The sequence below is a fragment of the Zootermopsis nevadensis genome, unplaced genomic scaffold (assembly GCF_977971745.1).
Source record: "Zootermopsis nevadensis isolate Lab colony 2312 unplaced genomic scaffold, Znev_1.0 Znev_ptg000022l, whole genome shotgun sequence".
NCBI classification, from domain to species: domain Eukaryota; kingdom Metazoa; phylum Arthropoda; class Insecta; order Blattodea; family Termopsidae; genus Zootermopsis; species Zootermopsis nevadensis.
In genome coordinates, this window is record NW_028259154.1 from 15,828,734 (window position 1) to 15,840,979 (window position 12,246).

The window sequence follows — 12,246 nt, forward strand, 5'->3', positions numbered from 1 at the left end:
CTTTCATAATTGAAATAGGCAATTCCAAACAAGGCCATGAAGATTTTTATAGTGAATCATATTTCTCAAGTTGTAGACATATTTCTTATTGCATACGTGTGGGAAAAGAATTTTATTTGGTTTTTAAGATGTCTTTTGCCTTGTGTTAATAATTTCATTATGTTGCCCAAAACATAGCAGGAATAAGACAAACCCAGTAAGCTCATATTCTGGTAGCAGTAACTGTTTGTCATCATTTGTATGATTTCTGTTTGTTAAGGCTATTACCATATATATTAGGTTTCTTTTTCAATTGGTATGTTGTTTTAAGTAAAGTTTGTCCCACTATACGCCATGTATGCATTTGGGGTGAGTGGAGGTATAGCTCTCTTCCTTGACCTCGGCACTAGATGGGGGTTAGTGGTCAGCATCATGCCCCGGCCGGCTTTACCCCCGTGAAAGGACCCCGGTACTCATTGTAGAGGCGGCTGGGTGGGCCCCAGAGCCGGTCTGGACGCAGAGGCTCGAGGAAAAATCCTCTGCCCCCGTCGGGGTCGAACCCCGGTCGTCCAGCCCGTAGCTAGTCACTATACTGACTGAGCTATCCCAGCTCATATTGGTATGTTAGTTACTGGTTTTAGTACTGTGTTATTTACATAATCCATTTTACTGTATTTGCTGGTTTTAATACATTTCTGGCATAAGATTGTACCAGAGCATGGACATAAAGAGATTATTTGTTGTGTAAAGATGGTAATAAATATACAAATTTCAGGCACTTGTTGAAAATGGACTGTATGGTTCTCTATTGAAGATTGTTCAGTACCTATTAAGAGACTAGAGCTTCATGCGAAGTTTGAACTGTACAACCTTGTCATAGATACCACATTCATGTGACTCACACTTGTAGATGTTTTATTTAGATAATATACAAGTAATGGAAGTCATCCAGTACAAAGAGTTTCAACAGTCTAGATCTAATTGGATATGAATGAATTATTAAAATGGATTGTAAACTGTAAGCATTGCATAAACTTTATATCTAAGTATCAGAATTACGAAATTGAGCATTATAATTATGGGACATCTTGCATTGTAAGATACATTTCACCTTGGGTGCCATTTTATAACAGCATTTTTATTTTAATTGCAGTTGCTATGTACAGTATTACAATTATGTTTTTTTATTAGTTTACTACAACCAAGGTTTTATAAATATGTTTGCCCACTTTTTCTGTGATCAGTTTATATTGGTAAATATTAAAAAAATATTAATATGAAGCATATTGTAAGATCATAACTACTTTACAGACTCTTGCTTAATGTTCAGCTGGTTTGTAAAATATATCTAATGTCCATGAATGTTTCCTGTTTTTAAATATTTTCCTAATTTCCTGTTACGCCTGAAATTGAATTACTGGAATCAAATGTGAAAGTTTGTTTGAAGCAGAATTTTGGTATTTAATTATATTTGAGCATGGTTTCAGTTGCTCAGGCTGTTGCATCAAATGAGAGGATGGTAGTGAAAAGTGAATTGGAAAGAATGCTGAAGGAAGTTGCCATGGCCTAATTTGATCTATTATCCTAGAATTTGCCTGGAGGGACTAAGGAAAACTATGCTTGGCCCTGTTTCCCTGATATAAATTTTTAATATTGCACACATATTTATCCTTGGTTTTACAAGAGGTTTCTTTCCTGCACTCATCCAACAAGAATTTTACATTCATTTATCTCTCCATACATGCTATGTGTCTTCTCACTCACCATGATGTAATTATCCAAGATAGCAGATAGGGAGGCAAAATATTTTGAGCTGCGTGGGTGTTTGGTCATTGATACAGAACAAGTTATTGATATTCAATTTATGCTTGGATCATTCTGCACTATGGAAATGGATATATACATAAATATTTCATAAAATTTGCTTCTGTTTGTGTATATCTTTACTGCACCAATTTTATTTCCTCCTTCCTCTGCTTTCCTTCATCCTAGGCAATGAAGTAATATAGGTATGTCTTGTTTCCTTCCCTATGTCTATCTTCAATAAAATCCTATCGGGCAACAAGCTGTGTTACTCTGGACAAAAGCCTTTGGAGACCTCCTCTGCCTCCATCAACAGTAGAATGGTCTTCTGTCCAGAACTGAACACAGCTTGTTGCCTAAGAGGATTATATTGAGTTCGGTCACCATGAAAGCTTTGTCCTATATGTATTAACTTGCATCCACAGTGCAGGTAGAGCTGCAGAAAATACCACATAGTTCACATTTATAGCACATTTTAAGAACTTTTGAATGTTGCCCATAACCATGTACCTGTTACGCAGTTCTGTCATTCTTCTTGTAGTATTCTAAATTCTTTGGGATGCATTTTATTTGTTTCCTTTTCAGACTTTTATTATCTTCAGTATCTGCTTACACACTTCTGCTGATAAAGAAAGTAATGATTATTATGGATCATGGTTATATTCCACATGTGTTTTTATTGAACTGTTATCTTTGTAGGTACTCCATTTCAGGTTTAATGATTATGGTGATTTATCTTACAACTTTAACAGTACATATCAGTAGATGCTTTCTCTTTAGTATAATTTTCATGAATACAATAGAATTTAAATGTCAAAATATGTCACATGATCAGCTTCTGAAAGTGTCGGTATTTTATACTGATAATAATCCTTATGCATGGTTTTCCACCTTACCTTTGTTTGTAGGTACTTTGAATTTCTCAATTTAAGTTTGTATTAGAACACTTGCTCTCTGAAGATTTGGCAGGAACAGCAAAAAGTAAAGCAGTCCCGCTTGTGGAGAGGTGGCATAGCTCGTACTCATTCTTTACCTTGGCACGAGAATACATACATTTGTATTAATTTAAGCGGAATTTTCCTAAAATCTTGAGGAAACAAATTTGTGAATATATGATATTTCTAGTGTAATTGAACGTGTGGGGAAATGAAAAGGGCACGTCACATTAGCAAACTTTTGACAAAATGGAAGAAACTGTTTATGTTTCAGAGAATTAAAAAATTGTGTAAAACACTGAAGCCATAATTAGCAATATCAATATTTGAATTCTGTAACTATGACTTTTGTGTTAATAGTCTTGTGCGTGATATATATTATTGTTTTTAAGTATGCCCTTTTCACACTTTCTGCAAATGTAAGTGGTTGAGAGGGAAGATTATTTCTCATTATGACAGTGAACAAGTTTTTAATTTACATTTCAGATCGCTATAAGTGTAAAAGTCTTAATTGATTGTGTTCAGTGTTCTTCATAGCCTCTTTTATGTTATATTTTTCATGTTTATTAGGCTGTTGCCATTTGGGAAGTAGTTTTTATTTGGGATAGAGAGAAACCTGGAATTGTTATGATGAAGCCGTCCATAAAATCTGTGATGATGATCTTAAAGAGCTGTATTCACACATGTAATATTGTGAAATCAAAAAATTAACTTTTTGGGCTCTAGAAGCAGCTTTGCCATAGGACTGTGCTTTGTAGGATTTTGGCCACCACTGTGCTGAAGTTGTTGCACATGTTTTGAAAACACCCTCTTTCTACTTTATTGCTCATTCATACTTTAATATTCTTACCCTATTTATTTATGCAGAACTGTTTTAGTGAGTCCAAAGTGTCTGTCACATGATGTAAGAGTGTTGGACATGAAAGTATTGAAGTATTTTGTTGAACCTCCCATTAGCAATTGATATTGCAAAGAATCTAGCAGCAATGTGGTTTTTGTTCTGACCAGGACAGATGTCTAAAAAAATTAGTTTATTGAGAGTTTGATATGTGGTTTTTGATGCAATCCAATAATAAGGAACATATTTCATTGGGTTCTGCCTTACCTTGCCCTTCATTAATAAAAATGGTATTTTTAGGGTATTTACTACTCCAAATGAAATGTATATACCCAGAGGTGATGAAAGTAAACTCTTATGCTGATATGTGTGGGAGCTGTAGGTATTGCATGAAATTCAACAAATTCTGAACTGCATGAATTTTTAGCGTGCTAAAGCTAAGGATGATAGTAGGTGGTTTGTTGTTAATATATGCACTTACAGAACAATTATAAAAATTGTCATTTTGAAGAAATACTGACGTCCTTTTCATTCCCACACATTCAATTTTACTTAAGTATTATTTTGTCTCAATTTATTTGGGGATGGAAAGGGGAGAAAAATTGAGGCTTCTGAAAGTATAGTAATTGCAGTCATTTCTACTTTTTGTGGTAGATATTCCGTGATATGGTTTTGTGAGTTTATAATTTTCCATAATAGAGTTTAACCTCAAATGATGAGAGTTATAGACATTTATGTAAAATGTTAATTTAGTTGTGTCTAATGTTAATATTTTTGACACATTGTATCACTCACTGGCCATCAACACCATGCTGTTGTGAACTAAAACAACATAAATGAAGAAGTGATGACATATTCAACTGCTTTAAACCAAAATTTATTTAACTATAGACATCAGTATTGAAGGCATTACTAATTGGCCAGTTCTTGTTTTCAGCTCTCACATTTTAAGTGGATTTATTAGCTGTTCTTGTATCATGATTTTGGCCAGAATTCTCTTGATGAGATATGAACATGTTGGTTTTCTTTATCTTTACTTTTAGAACTTGATGGTTTCTAGGTTTTCTCTGTGACATTTATGTTGTTGCCCAACTAAAATGGCATCAACCTAGATCACAAGGTAATATATTTTACTCAGTTCTAGTCTCCTTATTTTTAACTGAAGTCATATTGTCTCTGCTTTTGATTATTATGTGTGATAATGAGCCTTTTTTTTTCACTTAAACACATTTTAACTCTGCTAGTTTCATAGGTAAAGCAAATTACCATGGTGCCCATGCAAAATATTTTAGATTTATGGTGATCACCACAGCTTTTCTTGACATGTGATATTCTAAGTTTTGTTAAAAATCCTAAAGTAAATATGATTCAGTACATCTTCAGGAAGGATATTTATCAGTTGTGCTATGGCACTTCCTTTCTACATGTCAGTTTGCCAGAAGTTACTGGAAGTTTACAATAATGATAAAAAGGTAGTATGCTTCCTTGTGGTGCAGTTATTCTGTTCAGGGTTCCCCTTGTGTTGAATGTGGATAAGTTTACACTATAACATTGGGTATTCTTGTATACATGTTATCTTGTCACTGGCACGTTAATAGACGAAAAACTGAAACGGTTAAGTATTAACTGAAGAGAAGTTTGACAGTATTGGAGCTCATCTTGATATTCACCTTATAAGCTTAAGTGCCTTACACAAGAAATAGGAGTATCAGAAGAGATTGCAGGAACCACTACAAAATTATTGAAATTATAGCCTTATAAAATCACAGTTGTGCACTCTTTGCAGCCATGTGATCCAGTAACCAGACCTATTTTTGTAACTGATATGTTAAATCAGTTGATGACAATGGACTTCAGCCCATGTTGACCTTATTTCTGTCAGATATGGCTTGGTTTTATTTGAATTGATATGGAAAAAACTAAATAATATGTACCTGGCCACAGAAAGTTCATATCTTTCACACAGAATTCTGTTAGTACTGTTTTCCTTTCATCATGGCAGGCTTGCAGCAACTTCTGGCAGCTGATGTGACCACACAGTAGAAAGGCTGAGCTGGAACACAGCTGCCAAATATCCACACTGCATACTATAATGTTCCATCCAAATTTAAATATTAAACTATTTGTATGGTGAAAGGATACAGCAACCAAAATGTAACAGAAGATTGTTGAAGTAAAGGAAGCAGTCTGTTTCAAAGAGTGATTCTGTACAAGATTTAAATAAATTAGATAACACGTTTATTTATGTTTACAAATGTTGGCTGTGATGTGACTTCTGAAAAGGATCATTACATAGATCGGAAGGTTAAAAAATTTTGAGGCTATTCGTGGCACAACCTATCTTACTGTATGATAGTGAAGCATAAACAATTACAATCAAAGAAATAAGCAAATTACAAGCAGCAGAAATGCATAACATAAGGCCAATCAAATCAGTACAAGGCAAGAATGTTTCATAAATGAAGACATTAGAAATGAATTGGGCATAGAGCCAGTAATGCAGCAAATGATAAAATACAGAGAAATGTGGAAATCACACGAAGAACTAATGCTAGAGGAAAGAGTACCAAAGCAAATCTTGGTTTGCTGGTCCCTGGAAATTATGGAGGGCAAACTACAGACCAGAACAGACAATGTGCTAATCCATAAAGAGGAAGAAGTGATAATTCTGTTAAAAGATTTACATAAAATGAGTGATGTGTAAGATTCCACATATCACATTTGAGCATTGTAGGTTGAAGGACATCTATCCACTTCCATATTACTTGTAAATAACTTCTATTGACTGCAAATACATGTTTACAGTAATTATTTAGGCCAATTGTAATGAATATTTTCTTTCATTGTACTCTTAACAGCATTACTAGGACTAATTGAATTCAACAGGCGTCTTTTATGTGTTCATTTTCAGGAGGAAATGAGTAGGCTTGTAAGGTCACTGTATTGTCTGTGTTTATGGCCCTTTTTTACCCACTTCTAAACCACTTGTGCTATTTTCATGTAAATTTGGTATGAACATTGTACCATTGGAGGTCACACCCACCTCATATTAATTCCTTACAACCAGTAATGACAGATAAAACAGACATACTTGTGAAGTAAGAGTGATACTGGCTTCTAATCTAGAGTCCTGAAGTGGTGTATGGCAGTGTTCTTAAAACGATATGTAACTGTTCAGGTAATTTAAAATTATAAGCATGATAACAGTGCAAATAACTGTTTTAATATGACAATCTGTATTTAAGTAATAAATGTTCCCAGAAAGAAAATTGCTGCTTACAGCAATAATCTATAATATATTTCAATAAGTAAAATGAACTCTTGGTGCCAAGCAGTAACACGAAGATAAAATATTCACAGTACTGGAAGTCGGTGTAGTAGAAACGTAATCATTCATAAGTTCTGCAACAGTTTTGTTTGATGAATGATGACCTTTGAAAGGAAATTTAACAAGTTGGAAATTTCAGAATAATAATATTATATTAGGTGTGGGTAGTGCATCAGTGTTTTACTTGCATTTGATGGTAATGCTTATTTTTGTACTCTTCTGGTAGAAGGTCCTTTTTTGACTAGGGCATTTATTCACCATTAAGCTGTACTGGTAACCTATTTGCCAGTTTTAGCAAATGATTACACTTTCAGAAAAGTTGCAGCCATAATGGTGACATGTAATACCATCATATGATATCCAGATGGATCAGAGGGTTATTTCTTTTGATGAGGTTGCTCATGCGGTAAAGAAAATGCTTTTCTCTGGGAATATTTATGGTGCAAGAAGTTTATAAGTGATAGTGAAGTAACTTTCAGGATCAGATGATTGCTTTTAATTTCAGATTGATGGTGTGTAAATAGGGAACACTGATCTCTGTGATGATTTGAATTCATTACCACAGATTCAGTGTCTGCCGCTTGAACACCATTCACTTTACTTATCCACCCTGGCCAAACATGTATGCAGGATATAATATGTATTATTTACTGATGCAAAGATAACATTAGAAAGTTGTAATGGGTTAATTTAAATACAGATTCAAAATATTCAATTTAAAATGTATATGAGGAGAAACTAAATTTATTGTAATTTAGGAGGGTATAACATACATACAAAAAAACTCATACAAATAGATAATAAGTCTACCTGGATTTGCTAGAGTGAATGATACATTTTCACATGTGAAGACCAGGTGTCCAGTGCACCCAGCTGCAAACTTTATCTAAGTTAAAATAATTAGGTAGGTGATTGGCTCTATTTCAAGTTAACCCTCCTGGTTGGACACCTGTATGGTGTTATCTAAGGAGACAGTGGTTTTGCCAGAAATGTCCAAAACTGTGCATGTCATTTTCAGCAGTAACACACATAGCTGAAGGCCTTGTTGGCACATTAATACCACCAGTGTCCATTATGGAATGACTATTGATTTTGCCCTTGAAAACATTGATAAGAAATGAAGCATTTTGTTGTCATCAGAGATAGTGTTCCAAAATTTAAATGGCACACTACTAAGTCATTATGCAAAGTATCAAACCGAAAAAAATAGAAGAAGCAAATTGTTGAATTTCCTTTGTTTTATTGAAGTTGGTCAATGTAAGATATTTCCATGTGGCAGAGGCAAGCTGTAGCTTTGACTTAATTAAATCAATATATATAAACTAAGCTATCAAATGAAGGGAAATTAAAATGTATACTGTTGGTCTTTTATGTGAAAGGTATATAATTTTAGTTTTGGGGGATGTAAAGTTTTGTAGTTTTTACTACTAATCAATGCCTGCTTGTCTCCTTGTCAAATGTTCTGTAATTTGAAGGTCTGCTGTTTGGTAGGAACAGATTTATGGTTAACATTGGTTTACTGTTGTTGAAGGGAAGAAAATGGGAGTGCAAAAGGACAATACATGGACTTAAAGAATTGCATGATGATGAGCTTCTCAGACTGTGTTCCTACCTGATATTGTTGGTGTGATTAAATTGAGGAGAATGAAGTGAGTGGGTAACTCAATCAGTATAGTGACTGACTACGGACTGGGCGATCGAGGTTCGATTCCCGATAGGGGCAGAGGATTTTTCGTCTAGCCTCTGGGGCCCATCCAGCCTCCTATCCAATGGGTACCGGGGTCCTTTCCCAGTTGTAAAGCATGGCCAGGTCATGACACTGACCACTCACCTCCATCTAGTGCTGAGGTTAAGAATTAGTTTACCTCACTTTCTGAGGTGGGTGAGACATGTGACATGCATGGAAGAGGGGAGGGGTGTTTATTGAGTATTGGTTGGGAGGCCAGTAGGGAGACTTCAGTATGGATGGGAGGGTAACGTTAACATGAATCTTAAGGGGGTGGGAATCGATGGAGTGAAGTGGATGCAGCTAGCTCAGGATAGAGTCCGGTGACAGGCTTTTGTGAACACTATGATGAACCGATTGGTTCCATAAAGAAAGTAGGCTATTCTTTGACAAGCTGTGTGACAACTTTTCAAAGAATATTGGTGTTCAGTTCCTGTGCAATCATATCAGTATTCTGAGCCACTCGCCACATTTCTGTTGTTTCTGAAGGTTTTGAACAGCTGGATCATTCATCTTGTATGCCTTCTTGAAATATGTTGTCTCCTCACAAAAACCTGTGCTGTACATCTGTTTTTGCCTCCAAGAATTGTTTTCTAAATGCTATATGGCATTTTGACCTGTCTTATTAAAAATTTAGTGATGCCCCTCTTCAAAATATTAGATCCCTTTTTGACAGTTGACCAAAACACAAATTCAGTAAACACTGCTATTGCAAAAGAGGCTGAATCAAAATACTGTTGCTTAAAGCTCCACAGTTACATACTAACAGTATTGCCTGATTTGTTCAGTCATCCTGATACAAGCTTAAGCAAATTAAGAACCCTGTGTTCTGGGTTTCACTAAACTTAGTTCTTGTTTTCTGAATGAGAGTAATTTCTGTTTGTTATCCCTAATAATTTTGAAGTAATGTTGGATAAGTAAGGTTAGGTGCTAAGAGTACTGTATTAAACTTTCCCCTCCTCTCATGGCTACATTCACTTCTTCTTCTTCTATGGCTCTCCGGACCGTATTTGGTCCATGGCCTCCTCAATTCTCCTCATCCATTTGGTCCTATTGTTAGGTCCATTCTGTCTGAGGCTTTGATTGAGGTTTTGAAACATCTTCCTTTTTAAGGTGCAAGGTTGTTTGCCTTGCGACCAACCCTCAACCTGGAGGACCAGGGTACCTGTCTTAGTCTGACCTCTCCCCCTCGACCAATCTGGCTAGGGAGGCCCTACCAGTAGCTATGCTACCACCAGCATAGCTCTTGGGGTCACTGAGGTACTCAAGCCCCACCACCACGACAAGGTGCATGTACCATTAAGTGGGGTGGCTACAGGCACAGTGTGGTTGTGGTGTTTATCAATGAAAATTGTGTATTATTGTGGAAAAATGCAGAAGACTACTTATCAATGTGACCCTGTCTCTACCTTTGAATTTTTTAATTTTTGACTAATACCAGCATAGTGGATCTTTGAATTGTGAGGTGGGAGCAAAACTGTTGCCACTTGGTGTAGGCCCTGAAATGTGTGATTGTAGATATTTGTAACCTCCGCTATTTTTAAGGGTATATATATCTATAAAATTTGAACATTGGAGCCATGCATGAGCTACATCTATCTTTTGCAGTTGGAGCTTGAGAAACAAAATTGTTCGTGGAAATAGATTATAAACGTGATACTTCTACATGTGTGTTAATTAGTTTGGTTAGTGCTGAAACTCTGATGTTATGTGACAAAGTAGGCAGTATCTATGCTAGTGGGAATTATGTTCATAAGTTGATCATAAATTGTTTAATTATTGATTTATAGTTCCTGTTGTCTTCATTATATATGGTTGGTAGATAACATTTGAAGGAAAGTAGACACAATAAATTATTCCCATACTTCCTTTAAAATTGTATGAGATTTAAAAAAAAAGTAAAGCTGTCCTGTTGTATGCTACATGTAGGTACCTGTGAGGAGAAGAGGTATAGCTCCTACTCATTCTTAACCTTGGCACTAAGTAGGGGTGGGTGTTGAGCATCACGCCATGGCTGCTCTTTACTCCTGGGAAAAGACCTCGGTACCCATTTGAATTGTATTGCTTAGCACTGTCTAAAAATGTGAGTCACATTTGAAACTGAGAAGACAGGTGGGAAATAAAATGACAGAATAATTTAGCTTGAAAAATAATTGAGCGTGCACTATGCAGATGACATAGTTACACGGGAATCAAATGAAGATGCTTCAGGGGTTAGTTACAGTGTGTAATAATATTTTATTACATATCAGTTTATACGAATAAGATGGTGTGGATGTGTTTCAAGAATGAACAAAGAGAATGTCAGGAAAGTTTTAAACATAAAATTAAAAGGAAAATGCCAAAGAGGGAGGCTGAGATCATGATGGGAACACCAGGTTAGGAAAGCTGTCGTGGATTGAAGAATGTAGATAAGTTGTGGAAAGAGGGAGCATAGTTGTAAGATCAGCCACATAAATTAGAAGTGAAATGATCAATAAAACTACATTATGCAGTATAACCAATTTTTTTTTAACTTTGTGGGGGGTAGTTACCATTAAGTGCCACAGCCCCACACATTACAGCTTTATCCTGTTTTGTGAAAATAGCTAGTGGTCTTTTTATGTCTATATATGATGTATTATACATCTAATAAATAAATATGAGTACTTGGAAATTACTATTTTTTTGTGTGAACTGGTTTCATCTGGTTCAGGATAGTGGGAGTGGTAATGAAACTTCTCGTTCCATATAAAGCAGGAATTTGATTAGCTGTGTAAATGTCAGCCTGTCAGCTTCATGAGTTAGTCATTCATATATTAAAGTAAGTAGTAAACTGTAGATCAAGAAATGTTACCTGGGCAGTTTTGTGGTCTTTAAGTATTTTTTATGTTGCTTTGTGGCAGGGGGTAACACTGCTAAAATGGACTTACGAAAATTGCCTCATTGTTACATAACAAGTGCTTGCCAACTTTGTTCCATATTGAAACAAAGGAAATCGCATAACCTACCTACACATATCCTTCATTTGCATGTTCACCTGCTGTAAATTCAATTTCATGTCATTTTGACGGAAATACATCTATACAGAAGGGTAATTCGGCAAAAGTGAAAGGAAAACGTGTAGTGTAGAGTAGAGTAGAGTTTATTTACATTCCATAGGTAATTCTTAAGACTCAACCAAAGGATGTATAACATGTCATTTCATACAATATACATACACTTCAGAACTTTCAACACAAGTACAAGAATGTATTTCACATATCAATGTACATAAATTTCAGATTCTGCAATACAAGTATGAAAAGTAATTTTACAAATTAATATACATAAACCTCAGAATTTTAAATATAAATACAAAACTTGCTTTATATATACGTAGATTATGGATATAAAGCTTAAACATTTTCAGCAGAGATGAAATCATCTACAGAATAGGAGTGAGTAAAGAGGTAATCTTTCAATGCATGCTTGAATACCTTTATATCATAATTTAGACTTTTAATTGTTGGTGGAAGATTATTAAATAACTTGATACCTGTATAGTACACTCCTTTATGATATTTAGTAAAGTTAGCATTTGGCACATAGAGATCATGTTTACGTCTTGTATTTAAATTATGTACATCTGTATTTCTTTTAAATTTATCCATGTTTT

The 12,246-nt window shown here is 35.1% G+C and overlaps 1 protein-coding gene and 1 long non-coding RNA gene across 7 annotated transcripts in view; one reads left to right on the top strand and one right to left on the bottom strand.

Annotated features, from left to right (window-relative positions):
- LOC110839751 (uncharacterized) overlaps positions 1-12,246 on the top strand; it is a 61,043-nt gene that overhangs the window by 2,581 nt on the left and 46,216 nt on the right. The gene's annotated exons all lie outside the window — the stretch shown is intronic.
- LOC110839760 (uncharacterized) lies at positions 872-5,723 on the bottom strand. 2 transcript variants are annotated; one of them, XR_015536608.1, is made up of 3 exons: positions 5,490-5,723; positions 2,679-2,815; positions 872-2,401 (listed from the first exon to the last, which is right to left on the bottom strand). It is a non-coding gene; the product is annotated as an uncharacterized LOC110839760 (long non-coding RNA). The 2 variants fall into 2 exon arrangements; XR_002546615.2 differs by having other exon boundaries at positions 872-2,404.